At 41.6% G+C, this 19259-nt stretch overlaps 1 long non-coding RNA gene across 1 annotated transcript in view; it reads right to left on the bottom strand.

Annotated features, from left to right (window-relative positions):
* Positions 1–378: 378 nt before the first annotated feature.
* The window catches only part of LOC142828049 (uncharacterized), a 39336-nt gene continuing 20455 nt past the window's right edge, over positions 379–19259 (bottom strand). The window contains exons 2-3 of the long non-coding RNA XR_012902976.1: positions 8330–16020; positions 379–4468 (exon numbers count right to left, since the gene is read on the bottom strand). This is a non-coding gene — a long non-coding RNA (uncharacterized LOC142828049). The remainder of the gene's footprint in view (positions 4469–8329; positions 16021–19259) is intronic.

Genomic DNA, 19259 nt, shown 5'->3' with positions numbered 1-19259 from the left:
CACCCGTGCATGCCTCTGGGAGGCAATACTTCCCCATTCACAAGCACAGAGCCTGAGTGTAGAAAAGAAACTTGTAATAAAAGAGGGAAATAACTTGGCTTTGATTTGGAAAAATACCACAAACAGGATTCATAAGCATCAACCATGAGTAAAAGACTGACCACCAGATAGGTTTAGCTGTGTCCTTTTCTTCTAAGGTTCTTAAGTCCAGCAACCTAAAAGTTTCCTTCATGTGGCAAACACTTCTCTGCGCCCCACTCACAGTTGCTGCCCTTGGTCAGCACAGACCCAGAGTTCGGAGGGGCATCTGCAGAGTTCACCTCCCATCCTGGGTGGGGGGAGGTAGAGGCATCTTACTTACTCTGCTGGTCACTCACCATCCTCTGTCTCACTGTTCTGCACCACTGTCCTGCTGGCTTCTTGTCACATCTCTCCACCTCCATCACCACCCTGATGGCCACTTGTGGCTAGGGATGTAAAATCCCCATTAGGTGGTGTTTAACTGGTTAACCAAAGTGTTTAACTGGTTAACAACAGTGAGTGGCTGCTCCAGCCCAGACAGGCTGGAGCGGCCCCCCACCCACATCCCCACCAAGGGCAAGGGGGCTGCTGCTGCCCCCTTCCAGTTACCTAGTTACCCAGGTAAGCAAGCCGTAAGGGGCATGCTTACCCAGTTAACCTATTACAATCCTACTTGTCACATCACTTCATCATGACTCTTCTGTCAGTCACCATCTGATGCCATTTACCTCTTGGCTGTGACTTCCATCCATCAGTCTTGAGTGATTTCAGCTCCCAGTGATTTCAGTTCTTCTCAAGCAGGGGAGAAGAAACACAACTCCAACACAGTTAGGATAGGAAAGAGGTTCTTAACAATGCCTATTTAGCACTTTTCTTTGAACAGTGGGGGGACTAGGTCATACCAGTCCAGGCACAGGTGCATCTGTAGCCTTCTGACCAAAATAACCTTCCCTCGCCATCTCTAATCTTATAGAACACTGAAAGTTGAGCTCCTACTCTTTCTGCTAACCGTGAGCCCTTTCATTTGGAACAATTTAGCACTTTTCAGTATTCCCCAAAAATTACAAACATTGGTAACCAAATTTTTCGCTATCCCTACATTTAATTTAGAGTTGGTGTTCGGTCACAAATTAAGTTGATTACAATCTGCAAAATACCACTCTATCTGCAGAACATCTAACAAATTAAGCAAAGAAGGAACAAACTCTATTTACATAGACAACCCAGGGTCCTTTCCCCTTCCAACTGGCTATAAGGGACATATTCCTTCAGATCCTATTTACATCTGTAAAAGTATTAAAGGTGAAGAGATCTGAGAGAGAAAAGCCTGGTTGCAGACTTCTGAGAGTCTTATTTTATATCTTAACTCAAGCTGAACAGTACCTTATGTCATTGACAGTTCCATTTAAATCAAGTAGATTCTCTGTAGAGTAAGGTACAGTTTATTCTGAGGAAGGGTGTCTTAATCTGGCCATTAAGGGATTTTTATCCATATACTTTTGACAGGAATAGGAGCTCTCACATCACAAAGACATGAGCTTTTGTGGGCACAAACCAAGTAGTGGGTTGTGCCCACAAAAGCTCATGATACCATCTGTCTCTAAAGAACTGCAAGATTATTTGTTGTTTTTTAAGTTTTTCCAGTTACAGACTAACCCGGCCAACCCTCTGAAGCTTTTGATCACAAAGACTGTGTGGCAAAGGATAACTAGGTGGAATACTAATCAATAAAAATGGATGAATAGAAAGAGCTGCCTGCTAAGCTTTTAGAGCATACATAATAATTAAGCTCTAGCCCTGCATTTATATTTACTGCCCCCTATAGAAGTTTTGCTATTTTAAGGTGCAAAGCGCTATTATGGGGCCAGATCCTGAGATGTTTAATTATGCCATGTTATGCCACCTGAGGATTCGGAACTTTAGGTGGCTCTCAATTATTATCATTATCAAAAACCACATAATTAAGCTAAGGAATGGGGAGTTAGCTTAAGGAAACTAAGCCAGCCCTGTTGCTAGTTTTGTCAGAGCTACTGTTTACAATGGCAGTTCACTGCTGGCAACAGTTTATGAGATCTGACTTGCTAAGTCTACATTTGAGACTACAGGTAGTTTCAGACTTTCCTGTCATGTGCAAAGCCTGTTTTGTGAAAGCTACTGGGTTGCTTGCACAGATTTAAACACACAGAGTGTATGTCTATGAATGCAAAGATCCTTTTCCTCAGCATGTGACAAACTGCAGTAAACATGATACCTAACCCAGCAGTAGGCAAAAGCCTATCTGAAGTGATGACTGAAGTCACATCATGGTTTCCTGCAGCTGTCATAGGAGCAGACTCATTTTGAAGTCAGCTGGGCAACAGTCTTTTTCTCTGAGGTTTACAGATAGCTTTCTCTTGAAGCACATTTTCCGCTTGTATACCAGACACATCAGGCATCTCTGCCATCTCAATAGTGTCAGCTCAAATGACTTCCTAAGCAGTTTCTTTTCTGCCAACTCTAAAAGATTGATTTGTTTGCTTATCCAAACTTACTAAACTAGCTAATTTTGGCAGTGACTCAGGAAACACACTAGAGTTCTTTAATAGCTTCTTCCGTGTGAAATCATGTGAGGAACAGGCATTAGGCTTGCACAAATCTGCCTGTGTGCACTGGGAAGAAACAACTGTTTCTAGAGTAACGCTAATGGGCTCTACAGTGACATGGAGCCCATGAACAGCACTATATTGACCTGTCAACCATACTTTATGTTTGCTTATCAGAGTCCATTCAGTTCTTGTGCTTCCCTTAAATCATACAAACCACAGATGTTAAAAGAGGAGAGGGTAATAGACAGTAATCCCCAAAGGAGCAAATTATCTTTCCTCTTTCTAGAGATTTGCAGATGTCTACAAAATCAAATAATGAGATAAGAGAAGTAGTGTGTGTAAACAAAAAATGGGAGGGCCTATGAAGGAGTGACTGTATTCCAGCAAACTGCCACTCATGGCAGATGCACCGCCATAGCATCAATTTACAATCTGAAAATCCCTGTGCAGACACAAAGACCCTTTATTCCACAGAACACTACAGAAGATTGTTAATGCATCTTGGAGTCCATAATCTGAACAACTATAACTGAATACCCAGCCTTCCTGCCATGCAGTACAGTGAGCAGGGAGTGAGATTATTTCACTGTGTGCCCTACTGAGTCAGGCAGGCAATATATTGTTCCCAGATGGGAAATGTGAGAATATGGTCTGGCTTGCTTAAAACATAAGCACTGAAAAATTCAGATATTTTCTCAAAAGTTCATTTAAACTTCCCCTTTTGTCCTTCTCTCTCTTTGTCCTTCCTCCTCGATATTCTCTGGCTCCTTTTCTTATGACAGGTTCCCAGCAAACTGTAAATGTCCACTGCTCTCCGCATGCTCCACCCTTTGAGTCTCTTAACATCCTCACAAATCTCCCAGACTTCGATGTTCAGTTTTAGGGCCCATCAGCTTTGGTCATCTTTCAACAGAGAATAGATTCCAAGTTGAATATAAATACTGCACTCCAGACCACATCCATTTTCATTCAGAATAACACTAGTTCACCATAGAGAGGCTGTCCTAGCTGCCTGCACTACAGTTTTAGTACCAGTGGTATATGGGTACGGGTGGAGGCGGGGAAAGCTATGCAAACCAACCCTGACACTAAAAGAAAGGTCGGTTCGGATCAAGGATAGGATAGAGGTTCAGACCTGTTCTTATTCTGGCCAAACTCGTCTGCTCATCCCACATTTAAACAAGGATCAGGTTTCATTTGCTGTAGAAAGATCTATAAAGCTGCACCAATACTAAAAACAGGCCAAAAAATTGCTTGGAATCTAGCAACATGTTCTTAGCTAAGTTCTTCAGTCAAGTGAGTTTCATAGCAAAGGGACAAAAGTGGTCTTCTAGTTACAAGCTTAGTTTGGGTACCTCAGGGCTAATGAAAGAACCATGATAGTAATCACTTTGCAGTTATTATCTTGGAAATTATTTCCTTGTTTGCATTGACTGAAAATGTGGAGCCATATCATCAGATAGTGTAAATGGGCACAACTCCAGAGTACGGCCTCATACAATCACATTACAGATCCATTTCCACCTGTGTAGGAGCGATAATAATGTTTAAGATATAGGTTCGGTTGCGTCATGACAAAAAAGCTGTGTGAAACACTGTCCTTTCAGAAATGCAGATGAGCTCTATTATTTTATCCATGGTCTGGGGCCCGATTACTTCTTTCTTGTTCTCTAGTTTTGACACTGTCCTGTGTTCTTTAGACTGTCATGGGTAGGCAGAAGGAACTCAAGATCCCTTCAACTATAATCTGTGAAATTCTAGAGGAGATTTTTTTTTTAAAGGCCTCAACATTTAATAGTATTGTGTTGGGGGCTGGGTGAGCCCTTATGGAAACTGGTGGATGTTAGAGCCGTCCTTCCTTCCTGTAAAGAGAATTATAAGGAGCAGTTAGCTAAAACGATAGGAGCCACAGACCAAAAACCAGGCAACATGTGAGGCCAATCAAGAGCTGAAGTATATGAGGAGACAGGTTTCAGTGGGGTGTGAATTCAAACACAGAGGGCTAGGTATTGTTTCAGTGTTGCTATTTGAGACAGCCAGAAGCACCAACAAAGCAGTTCGAGAGCGCCACAGAAAGCCAAAGACATAGAGATATAACATTTCGTATCAAGTATAACATGATTTTACAAACGGTAGATCATATCAGGCTATCCTGATCTCTTTCTTTAAAAAGATTACAGGCTGGGGGGGTTTTTCTGACAAAGGAAATGCAGTAGATCTAATCTACCCAGATTTCAATAAAGCATTATAGTTCCACATGGGAAATTATTAGTTAAACTGGAAAAGATGGCAATTAATATGAAAACTGAGAGACGGATAAGGAACTGATCAAAGCATAGAGTATATTAAGTCATACTGAAGTGTGAATAGCCAGATTGAATGGAGGTAACTAGTGAAGTTCCTCAGGCCTTGGGACCAATTTTATTTAATATTTTTATTAACAACATTGACATAAAAAGTGAAAGTGTGTTAATAACATTTGTGGATGACACTAAGTAGGGAGGCATTGCCAATTTGGAGGAGGACCAGAAAATCATACAAGAATATCTGTGGGACCTTGAAAACTGGACTAATAAAAATGTGTCTAAATTTAATGGTGCAAAAAGGCTTGTACTTAGGCATTGACAATGGGAATTTTTGCTATAAAATGGGGATTTATTCCTAAACATTCAAAATTCTGTGGTGATTTTTGTAAATGTGTTAGCCTCAAATTCCAACTCAAATAACTGCACTCTGGTTATCTAAATTTCCCCTTCAGTTTCTCCTAGGAAAATTATTCTTCATACCTATTCTAACCTCTTGTATAGTGTTTCTCTACACAGTGGAATAGTCTCAGAGGCTGGAAAATAATCTCTCCATATAGTAGAGCTGTTTATAATCAGAATTTCTATTCTGTAGGAAACACTGATATTTCAACATTTATTTTTGTTAGAAAAAAAACTGCCTCCCCTCCCAGTAAAAAGTTTGGCCAGGCCACTCTTGCTATAGTGGGCTGCAGTACTCCTCGGGAGAAACCAGCCGCACCCTTCCTGCATACCATTGCCTTTAGAAAAAGGGAAGGTATGAAAAGGGGAAAATAGCCTCAGACTCTCCCACCCATCACCTTGACGTGAGAACTGTGGGACTTACCTGGTCGCATGAAACCTGCTCAGTTACGGCCCAACCCCTGGGACACAGACCCCCCACTTGGTGACCATTGGGCCATATATGGTAATATGCAAGCGCAGGAAAGTGATGTGCAGACTTAGGGATAAATACCATCGCACAGTTCGCTCGAGGAGGTCTTCGCAACACACGTACCACTGTGCGTGTGCCTTCCCGTATACTTCAAAGCGCTGCCGGCCTGATCAACCGACCAGCCACCTCCCCCGACTCTCGGGCGTAACCAAGGCCTTCGCAACCGAACCTATATCTTTGAAATGTTCCGTGTGCTGTGTAAGTTGGTATGTATGATTTGATTTTTCTTGTTGTATAAGCTTAGTGTTGTATTTGTTTTGGGTAGTACATAGAGTTTGTAGTTATCACTGTTATTTAATTAGTGTAGCTGGATATTTTTAGAATAGAGACTATTTCCCTTGCCATTCCCATCCTTATATCTCTGACACATTTAACTAGAAATCATAGAATAAATATAATAAATACTGTAAATTCATTATTAACACGGTCTATTAAAAATCTCAGAATAAATACTATAAATTGATCACTGTTATAAATACATATTTTTTATTTGATAAAATGATCCACCTTTCTGTCCTTCCCCCCTTGGGTATGCATCATCGGACCTGTGTTTCTCACGACAATTTTCATCCCAAATTGGGACAAGAAATCTAACATTTCAATTTTTTCATAGGCTGGAAAGTTCTGACAAATTTCAATTCGGAAATATTGAAACATTTGGTTTTGCCCAAGTGACCTCAGTGCCTGACGGGAGTTGAAATTCAAATGCCCTATTCCCCTCTCAGGGCTGGGTCCCCAAGCCAGACTATATTTCCCAAGATCCATTTTAGTAATGGGACTCCTATGATGCATTATGGTAGTTCAGGCAAAGATCAAACCCTAGTGCAGCCTGGGAAGTCATGGCACCGGAATTACAAATCCCATGAGGCACTGCAGAAACTCAGGTGACACAAACTGGTGTCACACTAACTCAGAATTAAATGTTTTGATTTGGTTCAGCACGCCAGAATGTTTTATAATGGGACAACACAACCCAAAGTGAAATATTTCATTTAGATTTTACTAAGGGAAATTTTTAAAATATACACAAAATCAAATTTTCCCGTGGAAAAATCTCACTTTGCGGAAACTATATTTTCCATCAAATGTCCTTTTGACAGACTATTCTTGACCAGCTCTACTGTATGTCATCATATCAGTTTGATAAGGGCATAGTGCTGTGTGGTACCGAGCGGCAGAGCCAGAATAACCCATCAGTGGGCCAAAGGAAAAATACAGTTATGGACACCTACCTGTTCATGAATAACAACAAATAGACATACAGTATATTCCCTGCTGCTTTGCTGCCATGCTGTGTGGATCTGCTGGAATGGCTGCACATCCTAGTCATGATGCGGGGCACATCGCCACCCACTCAAATTTGGTTCAGGGCTGCCCTTCCATCATGATGGGGGTAGGGGGGAGAGAATGGCGAAGCCAAATTTGAATGAGTAGCATTGTGTTCTACCTCATAGGGTGCATCTACACAGCAGTGTTATTTCGGAATAACTAATGTTATTCTGAAATAACATAGTCCATGTCTATACTACAAGCATTTATTTCAACATAATGTCAAAATAATGTCAAGCTGGAGGACTTTTTACTCTAACTTCTGGAATCCTCATTTTATGAGGAGTACAGGAAGTCGGAGGAAGAGGGCTCTTTCTTGGACTTCCTGGTGTGCGGACAGCGCCAAAAACCGAAATAAGCTCTTTCGACTTAAGCTGCACAATTGATGTAGCTCAAGTTGCACAGCTTATTTTGGATTTAGCCCTATTGTATAGATGTGCCCATAGGGAGCAATAACCTAAGAAGCAGCAGCCAGTCCTGGCCAATGTTCCACTTGAACATGTGGGCCCTAGTCCCAACTTAGTTTGCATATGAGTTAAGCTGGCTCAGGCTGTAGTTTACAATGGCTTTAAGTTCAGAGGGAACTGAAGCCACTTAGAACCAAGACGGTTTGAAATGAGATGCCCCATATAAATACAGTATTGACATCTGTGAGTGCTCTCAAATATCCTAGACATTTTTGGTAGTGAATGGGGCCTGGATAACTGATGGAGGTTCATTATGGGTAAGACCAAAGCAATATAATACATTTAAAGAAACAGTCAGAAGAGAAGCGTCAAAGGGGTTGATGCGAGGTAGTCTGTATCTGCAAAAATAACAAGGAGTCCTGTGGCAAAGACCAAAAAGATTTATTTGGACATAAGATTTCATGGGTAAAAACTCATTTTGCCAAAGTGGGTCTTTGCCCACAATAGCTTATGCCCAAATAAATCTGTTGGTCTTCAAGGTGTCATAGGGCTAATAGTCAGAAGAGAAGACAAGGATTAGATCTGTCCCTTGAGAATGAATTTGTCACTTAAGTTCATAATTTGCTTAGGGATGTGGTTGAAGCCCCAGCTGCAGTTAGATCATCATATGGCAACAGTACAATCTAGCCTAAAATAAATAAAAATAATTATGAGATTAAAATAATAATTAATACAAGGATATTCCATTACCTTAAATGTGCAGTCTCTGTTGCCTAATGGAAAACAAGGTGAAATGTCCTATTTCAAAATAATTCTGCTGATGCATCATGCTTTATGTAGTTTTCTTTCTTGCTTCATATTAGATACATGGATAAAAATAAGAACTTTTATTCTTAAGTATGCCAATCTTCCCCTTTTTTTGCAACCCCTCCTCTAACATTGCATCCCCCTCTGACACTCCAGTAATCACCAGAGCAGTCTGTTTTGATTACACAAACACAAACATTATGACTTTGGGTGGGGAATAAACAATTTTAGCAGATGAACCCTTAAAAAACACAAAGGTCCTGTTTTCTCGCAACAGTCATTAGTAATAAAGTAGAGGGGATGACAAAAGCAGAAACATATTGCTTTGATTATAAGCAAGATTCTTTCTAAATCAAATGTTTTACAAAGTTTTCCATGAGGTTGCAGCAGCTCTCGCTTACTCAGATTTTAACTTGTACAATCTGTCCTCATTTTAATGACACAATGCAGATTCTGCATGGTTTCACTATAGTGTACAGTTGTAGGAAAGACAACATATTTCTAAAACTATTAGCCAGAGTGCCTGGAAAGTTTGCTTGAGAATTACCACCACCATCTTACTTTGCAGTTTATACCAGGAAGGCAGAGTGGCCCAGCTATGAATTCCACAGGAAACCATATAAGTTCCCTGGGTAAAAAATGTCAAGAGGGAGGAGAGATACTAAATCAGTGTTCTCTTAACCTGCACTCATCATAGCTCTTTCCTGACCATTTCATCAGCTGCATTGACTTTGTATAATTCACAGCTGCAAATCCAATCCTCCTGGATTTTCCACTACCATTGCCCGCTGCCAGAATCCATACCTACAAAATCAGGATACCCCCAGATGTGAATCTGTGTCTGTAAGCCATCACCCACAATCTTCCCCCACACACTGCTATGTTTAGTATCCTGCATTGTAATACCTATGACTGGATTTAGAATAAATGCTCATAATGAAACTTGGTTTCATTGCCAACCTGAAACTCCTGCCACATTCATCAAAAGGTGATCTGATCATCCAATCTGCTGGGGCTGACTTTCCAGTAAATTAGGACAATTTGTGTCTTTAATCAGAAGCCATGAGAAGCTAAGTGAGACGACATGGGTTTGATCTCAAACCAAGCAAAAATTCAGCAAACTCATCTTTGGCTTTGATTTCCAGTGATTGCTCAAACCCACAACTCAAAGCAAAACACACAAAACACAAACTCCTAAACTTAAAGGAGAAAAGGCTCCCTTGGCTCCTTGCTAATTCAGATCACCAAGGTCCTCAGTTTTACTCTAGAACTTAATATTTTGCTCTCTACTCATCAGATTACGTCAAGTCACAGCACCCACAATGATGTTCACTTGCATGTACACAGACCCCAATCCAACAAAACATTTTAGTACATAAGTCTCATTTAAATCAGTAATCATGGGTTTATTGAAACATACCCAGGGCAACAAAGAATGATTTTATTGGTTTCTGGTTAGCTATCTCCCTGTAGTTGGGTTACACGGTTCACCTTCAAATAGGATGCTAGGTCTGAATGCAATGACAGAAAAGTTAATTTGCCCTCTGCTAATTCTGGACAAGACAGCAATTCTTTTTCTGTCTAGTTTCCATTCATAATTTTGCTCCCAGCATATGCATTTACTGCCCTCTGTTTGATCAGTTTAATGGCTTCTTGTATAAGCTTTCCAAGGCTATTATTCCCATTGGTGTGTGGAAAAGGCAAAGATTCATTAAATGGCTTATATTTCTAGAGCCAGTTGCCTTTAGGCAGGAGTGCTTCTGATGATCAACTCTGGCAACATACTTAGTACTGCAAAAATAATATAGTTGCAAATGCAGTGCAGCAGATTGTCTGGCTAATTTAGGCCAAGAGAAGTGCAGTTTAAATCTCCAGAAGAGGAATTTATATAGATACTGATTACTGGTGAAATAGACTCTGTCTTCAGTAATGGGATAAATTCATATTGTTATTGCTGGTTCTTCTGGATATAATAAATATGGGAAGATCTTTTTTAGTAATATACGGGAAATCATTATAGCAAAGTCCAAAAACAATTGCCAGTAGGTAGTATGCTGTCAACTCCTCTCAGTTCATCGCTTCATCACTTCATGCCATTCATGACCAAGAGGAATTATTTCTTCTTCCTTAGCAGAGCAGCAGTTTCGTTTCCATGCTCATTAATGTCTGGTGCCTCTTACAATTTCAGCTCCCAGCAAATCCAAAAGTAATAAAACATCCTAATATCTGTTAAATTCTATATCTACCATGACTATGCGGTTCTGATCTCTTAATGTGTGTTCAATCTAGGTTGTGAAATCATACCACATACTTGACCCTGGAAACATCAGAGACTGATGAAGATGGGATGCTCCATTAGCTAAGAAAACAGAAATAAAATTCATCCTGTATGGGCAGGAGGATGATCTAGGAAACATAATTAGAAAGTAGCCTAATCTGTAAAATTTAGATTCAACCTTCCCCAAGTTTGTGGTTCTGAAGTCCAGCTTGCATCTTCACCCAGATGTCAATTTTAGGACCATTCAGATCCATGGATTAGGCACGGGTTCTTATCTAAACTTATTAGGTCTTATCTACCTCTTAAATTGCATATTTTTCCCAATTATTTAATATAGTTCCAGTGGCACTTATTTTTATCATTAACATTTAATAGACAAGCAATTTGAACAAAGGGATGTGTAGCTATCAAAGCACCCAATTACTGTGCCTTTTCTGGCATGTACCAGCCCATGTTGATCTACCATGTTGAAATCATACTGGGAAGCCTCATCTGGCTGGTTCTAAGAATGATTTTACATAAATCAGACAAGTCAGCATTTTTCAGCACTATAATCTTCTGGAAGCAGCATTGTAAAATACAGCAATGATTGCTGTATTGCTCTTTAGAGCAGACAAAAGCAAATGGATACAAATATCTCTCAATTATGTGTGGGTTGTTGTGACCCATTGCTTCAGAGATATATTAATTTCATGTTTCTACTTTAAGGATCTCATAACTTTTTACTGTCTAACTGCCTGTGAAAAACATATATGTCACCAACAACAAATGGAGAAATGGGACATTTTTGCCATGCAAAATCAATTAAACCATATTTCTGTCTGGTTTAGATTGGACTCTATTGGATGAATTACATGATATTTAGTGCACTATATTCCGCTTCAAGTGCTTGAAATAGGTTTGTCTCAGTGGGCTTGTTTAATTTATTCCTTGAAACTCTCAATTCCACCTGAGATGTATTCCCCTTGCAATCTGAGCCAAGTTTGTGTCCAAAAATGGAAGAAGAGTATATTAAATACACTGACATGGAAAAGAGCATGCCACGTCATTTGCACTCTCTAGAGCCAAAGCAGAATAAAATGGGTTTGTGAAAAGCATTGTCCTATTTCCTTATATTAATTACTCAACAACAGTATTCTGCTTTCTGAAGCACCTAGGACATTTTAAAAACCAAAGCAGCACAAAGGGGAGATTCGCATAGGAAAGCAGCCGAGACAAGAAATATGCTTATATATATCACAAACACCTATGTGTTTCACAACAGTGTGAAAGGCTCCCCTTAAGCATATTCTGCCCAATGGCACTGACGACAGCTGTAACTGATTTATATCATTATTTAGAGTTTGTACTTATACAAACTCTACATCAAAGGAACAATAAGAAAAAAATGCTTTTTTATTCAAAAGCCAATCTGTGTGTCATTATACAACTTAAATATGAAGTGAAATGAGTATTTATCTGCAACAAAACTATAAAACTCCTAAAACTATAATCCAGGACTGGGGAACCGGTTTTGGGTTGGGGCCACTGACGCATAGAAAAATCAGTCAGGGGCTTCACGCAATTGAGAAAAAAAACCCCACCTCTTACCAACATGGGCTCCCCAATGCTGGGGGAAGTCCCAAACCTCAGGGGATGGATCCAGGCAAGCTGGGGGCTGCATCTAGCCTCGCAGGCCTTAGGTCCTCTCCCCTCCCCCCATAATGGACTGGATGATTCTTTAGTGTAATAACGACTAGAAATCTTGACAAGTTAACACAGTCACTCCTATGAAACCTCTACTTCCAGACTCAGCTGTGCTCAGGAAGTTCAGTCACATGAAATTTTGAAGTAACTGAACTTATTCAAACTCAAAACAGGTTCAAGCCAGTTCTTAGTGAATTTCAACTGGTTTGTTGATGCTAACTGAAGACAAAACTACATTTTAATGGGAGGAAAATAGTAAATTACAGTACTTATTACAGAGGGACTGGTCCAATACCCTTTGGACCAGTGGGGGGAAAAGATTTAATTATTTTCAGTTACTTTTTAAATAAAAATCACTTTTCATGGATACTTTTATAATTAAGCCCCTTTATTTTTTGAAAAATTCCTTTCATTTGAAAAATGTAACAAATTACATATAAAACTACATATAAAATCCCAATAAAATCCCAAACTATATCCAACACCAGAGAGCAAGGGGACAAATTCGCAGATTATACTATATTTAGGAAGGTAATATATAGGGAGGTAAGTTACAGATCAAAGAGAACAAATATAAATACATTTATTTAGGGCAGACCTTTATTACTGATGTCCAGGCTTTTTTTTTAAGAACACCCTCTTAGTGATTGCTTTTCCTGCTTCACCTCTGTCTTCTCATCCCACTTTGAGTGTTAAATCAATTTATTATCATTCATACCCATCTACTCTCACCTACTAACTTGTCCTAGACACCACACCCTGAGGAGCAGTTACAGAAGAGAGCACTAGAAATGATTGCACTTTGTGTGGCTGTAGTTGATGATTCCCTTACCATCTAGTGTGTTTCAGGAATGGTGAACATTGTCTTACAAATATGACCTCTGAAGTTGGCCCACAATATGTGACTATAGCAGAGACTTGTGTTGAGAGGCACAAGGTTGAAAGCAGAGTGCCCTTTAATGAAGCAGTGAGCAACCAATAGATCCACTCATTAGTATGCATTATATAATTAAAGGTGATGTGAAGGAACTTGTGGGTGTCTATGGTTATTATGGTAAAAGAATGAAAAGAAATACGCCATCCTGAGGCACACGTTGTTCTTAGGGCAGCTTTCACTATAAACTCGTAAGCATTAGGTTTTGTCTACATTGGCACTTACAGCTGCCAGTGCAGTAGCATGACACACTTGTGGCACCTGCAATGGCATTCGGAGCTGTGCACGCTGGGCAGCTATCCCACAGAGCACCTCTTTCTCTTATGCCACTGAGGCTTGTGGGAAGTTGGAGGGATAGGAGGTCGCAGTAGATCACTGTGGGCATTTCACAGATATTAACACAGGCTGGTCTGGAAAGCTGCATGACACACACATCTTTCAGGAATCTGCAAGTGGGAACTTCTTTCCCTGACCAGAAGATCACTGTTAGGGAAGTCAAAATGCCCATAGTGATCCTAGAAAAGACCCTGCCTATCCTTATCACCATGGCTCACAAAGTCTTGACAGCAGCAAGGGACAGATCAACAATGGCCTAAATAGGTGCAAAATGACTGTCGAGTGTTTTTAGCTGTTTAAAAGCCCTCTGGTGATGTTTGTTCAGGAAGCTAGACCTGGCCAACAACAACACCCATGCTGTACCCTCCATAATATTTGTGAAGGGCAGGATGAAAACTTCATTGAGAGCTGGACCACTGAGGCTCAGTGCCTGAAGGCTGAGTTTGAACACCCTGAGGCAAGTGCTATTAGCAGAGAACAGGATGGGAGTATAAGGATCAGAGATGCCTCAAGGCAGCAGTTTGATGCTGAAAGTTGGTAATATTTGTTTCCATGCATAGGAGTGCAGTGACCGTGATGCTAGTAAGTGACTGTGATTGGTCTGTAGGATGTACTTTATATGCACTTAATACATAAGTATCTATTGCTTTGCTGGGGTATGTGTGCTTGCTTTCATGTCATGGAACAAAGATTGCTTTCAAATGCAAGAATTTCGTTTATCGAAAACAACAAACATAGAACACCCATGCAGCATGACACATCTGCACTTTGTGGGAGGCAAGGGAGGAGGTGAGACCCCAGCACATTTACAGATTTATATCTGTCCAAGTATCATATGCAGCCCTGCTGTCTGATGTGCTGTGCAAAACTGCAGGGTTGAATGCAAGGGGTGGCTGCGGGAGTCTGCAGGGTTGGGCAGTGAAGTGGTAAGTGGGGAGTGCAGCGAGTGTCAACTGGAGACAGGGTGGTAGCCAAAATGTGTTGGCGGTGATCAGGGGTGGCCCTAGACCAGATTCCAGCAACTGGCGCCCTAGGCGAACCATGCAATCAGCGCCCCCCTTCCAAATCCCTCAATGATATTGTGCCACCATTTGGCACCCCATTTAGCTTGGCACCCTAAGTGACCGCCTAGTTTGCCTATATGGACAGGCCACCCCTGGTGGTGTTTGGGGACACTGGCTAAGGGGGAAGGGTGTTGTGGAACCGCTCTGCAGTGCTAGCAGTGCCTGGAGTATGTCAGCTTGGTGCTCCATAATGTTTAAGAGCTACTCTGTGGCTTCATTCTGGCATTGAGCGTTCTTCCGTTCCCTCATCTCTTTGTCCCTCCACTCCTTCAATTCTTTCTTTTTAGCTGTAGCTTGCAGCATTATGCCATGCAACAAGTTCTCTACTTCTCTGAGGCTGCTTTCTTGCCCTGTGCAGCCATTCAGCTGGTGATAACAAGGAAGACTGGGATTCCAAGGTTAAATCTGTGAAGCTAAAATGCAACATTTTACAGAGGAACCATTGTTAATACTAGACAGAGCCCTGACATGACATACATTTAAAACATAACCACTGTTCTCATATTTATCACTGACTAGTTGTCCCAGGTCAACAGCACTTAATATACAAGACCCCCAAAATAATGAGTTAACCACTGGGGCAGGAGAATTCATTGGTACAGGGTCTTACTGTAGTTAGGGCATGTGTCTTGGGAAGAGTCAACACTGCAGGGGAAGGGGGAGCTAAAGAGGATATAATCAATTTCAAAACATTTTCCACAGGCTTTGTTCATCCTAGAAGATATTTCTCTGCTGATGGTGAGAAGGAAAGCAAGGGAGGATCCGTCCTGGCCCTTACACAGCTTTTCTGTGTGTAGAGTTGGTTACCACCCCATCCCCTATGACATAGTGGCATGAGACTGTTACCCTTAATGGGACAATGAACAAAGTAGTTCTGTCAAGGAACCTGCAGAAGCAGATTGCCCAGCCTCTCCAGGACAGTTGGGATTAGATCTGCAAGGACAATTACTGTCAATTGAGAGAGTCCATCACACACTGTTCGGCATCTCAAGAGACTTCTCCTGGTACCACACAGACCCATGCCTCCTTTCTGCAGCCTTCCCACCTCCAACAACTCGTTTCAGTGCTTCCAAAAATCAAAGCCACTTACCAGGTGCATCCTCTGAGTTTTCTGCTTCCCCAACCTCCAAATGTTGGAGCTAGCCTTCTCCGGGGTGGAACATTGCTCCTGGATGCATGCATCTGTGGACCCCAAGTTGTCCTCTAGGTCCCCCTCCCACTCTCATTCACGCTTTCCTCCTCCTGGCTCAGTCCACCTGGGATAGCCCCTGGGGCCCTGAAGTATCCAGAGGGTTCTTCAAGGTGGAGGTGGTGCTCCCAAGTATGTCATACCTCCCTTTGTAGAACCAGCAGATCATGGACACAGAAACAGAGCAGTGGTTTGCATCCCATACCTTGTGGTAGGCATTTCACAGCTCCTTCCCTTTGACCCTGCATTGCAGCGCATCCCGGTCATGGGCCCTTTTGACAATGCAACTTGATATCTGCCCATAGGTATCCTAATTCCTATGGCTGGAGTGAAGCTGGGACTGGGAACTAGATAGCCTGCTCTCCTGAAACACTGATGAGGTCCAGTACCTCAGCATTGCTCCAAGTAGGGGATCATCTGGTGCGTGGAGCAGGCATGGTCACCTGGAAAGATGTGCTGAGAGCCCACCACGTATCCCTGAGCATTTGAGGATTTGTCACCTGAGAGCAGGGCAGTAGAGTTCAAACTGATGACCAGTGAGGGAAGAACAAGCATTGTGGGACAGGTACTAGAAGCCAATCACAGTGCTCTAGGACAGCCAGGCATCCACAGTGGCACCTCAGTGCTATCGCCACTGTGCAGAAAGCTCTACACCTTTCCTCAAGGTGTTTTACCTGGAACACAGCAACTGTGAAGTTAGTGTGCACTAAGTGCCTTGCCAGTGTGAACACCTCCGGAGTTACAGCGCTGAGAACTGATTTACTGCGCTGTAATTTGCCAGTGTAGACAAGGCACTAGTTGCCATTATTACAGAATTAGTATGATTTATTTACTGGTCTGATTTCCCTATTTACATCAGGAGTACGTGTTCATAACCACTGTGCAAACATATGTCCAAAAAAATCCCCCTTCTTGTCAAAGCATTAGATCTTTTTACAGAAGAAAAAAGGCTAAACAGAGAGAGGGAGTTTATTTTTAGTTTTCCCGAAGGAGTTTCTTCCAAATGTTGACATTACTCTGCAATGAATAAATCACATATCTGCATGCTCACTTTTGAACTGAGGACAAACTGAATGACTTCAGCCTCACCTATGCCCAGTGGAATACTGCATCCTCTTCTGTGCCAGCATAACACGTCTGATGAAAGAGGGCATGTTTCTCAGCTCAGGGACTCACCAGGGTAATTTACTATTTTCATTTAAAAATCTGATACAGAATAAATCTAATCTGGTGGAGGAAATGTGCTTTTTAAAGTCTAGCCTGATATTGCATCACATGTTTCCTGGAGCTTCCTTCCCGTAGCTTTAATAGCAAATTTTGCTCCATTGTGTCAGAGCAAGAAGGGCGGAATTTACTCAAAGGAGCAAGAACAATAGTCACATAAAACAAGTTGATTTGGGTTTCACTGGCTTGCAAACTACTTACAATTCTGCATCCCAGAGGAAAACAAACACTACTTTGTAAATAATGACTTCATAAAATCACTTACATTTTACATCTATAGAGCATTTCCATTTATCACACTGCTAACGATCTTAAAGCGATTTGTGCAATTGGTACTAAATTCCCCTTTGTCAGCGGATGGCAATGTAAAGTATGTCTTCCTGTGTCAGCAAAGTTCCTGGGATCTCAGAAGGTTCATCCCAAAGCAGAGCAGATAATGGAATGGGGCCTAGCGGGTGGAGGAATGCTGTTTTGTAATTGGAGTTCTGCAGAAGCCATAACTGCAGAAAGTGCATTGAATCAGAACACCTCATGTTACTTAGGCCATGCTCTTCTCAGCCACAGCTACGTTTGGGCTGCACTGTTTCCCGTGGCTGCCAGAGAGAAGATGAAGGGAAGCTGTAGCTATGACTATCTGTGCCCATCCAACAGCGGGATTATGCCATCAATACACATGACGTGACTCTATCCCTGAAACTGGTCTCTAGAGAGGTGTTACAAATGAGATTTTCAAAAGTCCTCAATCAATGGCAAAAGCTCTGACTTCAATGGAAGCAATGTTACTCAGAGCAAGGCCTTTGAAGACCTCATCCATGAATGAACTGACCCAGATAACTAAGCTGTGCACACAGAGATTAAATGCATCATTTCACCCTCTCCTGAAATCCAGCCACCTTTGGAGAGAAACATGGCTGCTGCTTAAGAGCACACAACAGTCACAAGTTTTGCTGTGCACTTTCCCTGTGGAAAGTGCAATGGAATTCTTAATGACTGAAACAGACAGGCCTTGGTGCTGCATCTCATTTGAAAAAAACCCACCTCCTGCAGCACAGTAACCACGCTGGGGCATTACTTCCGGCACACCGTCTTACAAAGAGCCTTCTAGTGTAGTAAAGTGCTTGCATAATCCCAGAACAGCTGCCCCCCATTTCTAGGGTAGTGTCCCCAGACAGCAGGACTCTGTAATCAGTAAACTGCACATACAGTTAAAACTATGTTGTGAAGACAAGGGAGATGTACAAACAGAGCTCTGTGATGCAACACATTTTGCTTTGTGAATAACTCAGAGTCAGGAACCAGTTTCTTGTCTAAAAAAAAAAAACCCCTTCTGCTTGTGCGTTCACAAAGCCACAAACGGGTATTTTTACCATTCTTTCCAGTGCCAAAAACATTCTCTGAATAGTTTGGTCTGTGAGTTACCTACATTTTCTCCATTTCACTTTTCTGGTTGCTTTGCCGGAGATGTTGCTCTGTGAAAACAGGCACTCAATACAGACTGCATTCTTTCTGCACATGACCTTGGGTGCCTCACTGTGGGTGCAACTAATTAATAAAACTCCTAATTGGTGCAGGCTCTTGTATCTGTCCACTGGTAGGCAGACTAGTACAGGCTTAACCTATTAGCAGAGTTCCCCCATGCAATAGCTAGTGGTGCGTCTAGACTACAGCGTTGGGTTTTTTTTAAAGTGCTCTTTTTAAAAAAAAAACAAAAAAAACTTGCCCTATGTCTAGACTGCCACCACGTTCTTTCAAAATTAAATCGAAAGAATGAGGCAGTTTTTTCGACCTCGGTAAACTTCATTTTGCAAGGAAGAATGCCTTTTTTCAAAAGTGCTCTTTCGAAAAAAGGCGTTCTTGAATGCAAACAGGGCTTTTTCAAAAGAGAGCATCCAGACTTACCTGGGTGCTCTCTTTCGAAAAAGCGACTCACTTTTTTGAAAGAAGTGGTTGCAGTCTAGACACTCTCTTTTGAAAGAGGCTTGTAGTCTAGTCATAGTCTAAGTGTGCATCCTGCCTATCACTTCATCAAAGACAGGCCTGTGCCCATGTGATATGAAGTCAAAAGCTTTATTAGGTGAATATAAAGGCAGTCTCCTTCCTGTTAAACTGGACAGGGCTGTACTAAGCTCCTCTCAGCTGGAGGTTGTTCTTGCATAGCTCAC

The sequence above is a fragment of the Pelodiscus sinensis genome, chromosome 3 (genome assembly GCF_049634645.1).
Source record: "Pelodiscus sinensis isolate JC-2024 chromosome 3, ASM4963464v1, whole genome shotgun sequence".
NCBI classification, from domain to species: domain Eukaryota; kingdom Metazoa; phylum Chordata; order Testudines; family Trionychidae; genus Pelodiscus; species Pelodiscus sinensis.
The sequence above is the reverse complement of the archived record's forward strand: the minus strand, read 5'-3'. Positions and strand labels throughout refer to the sequence as shown.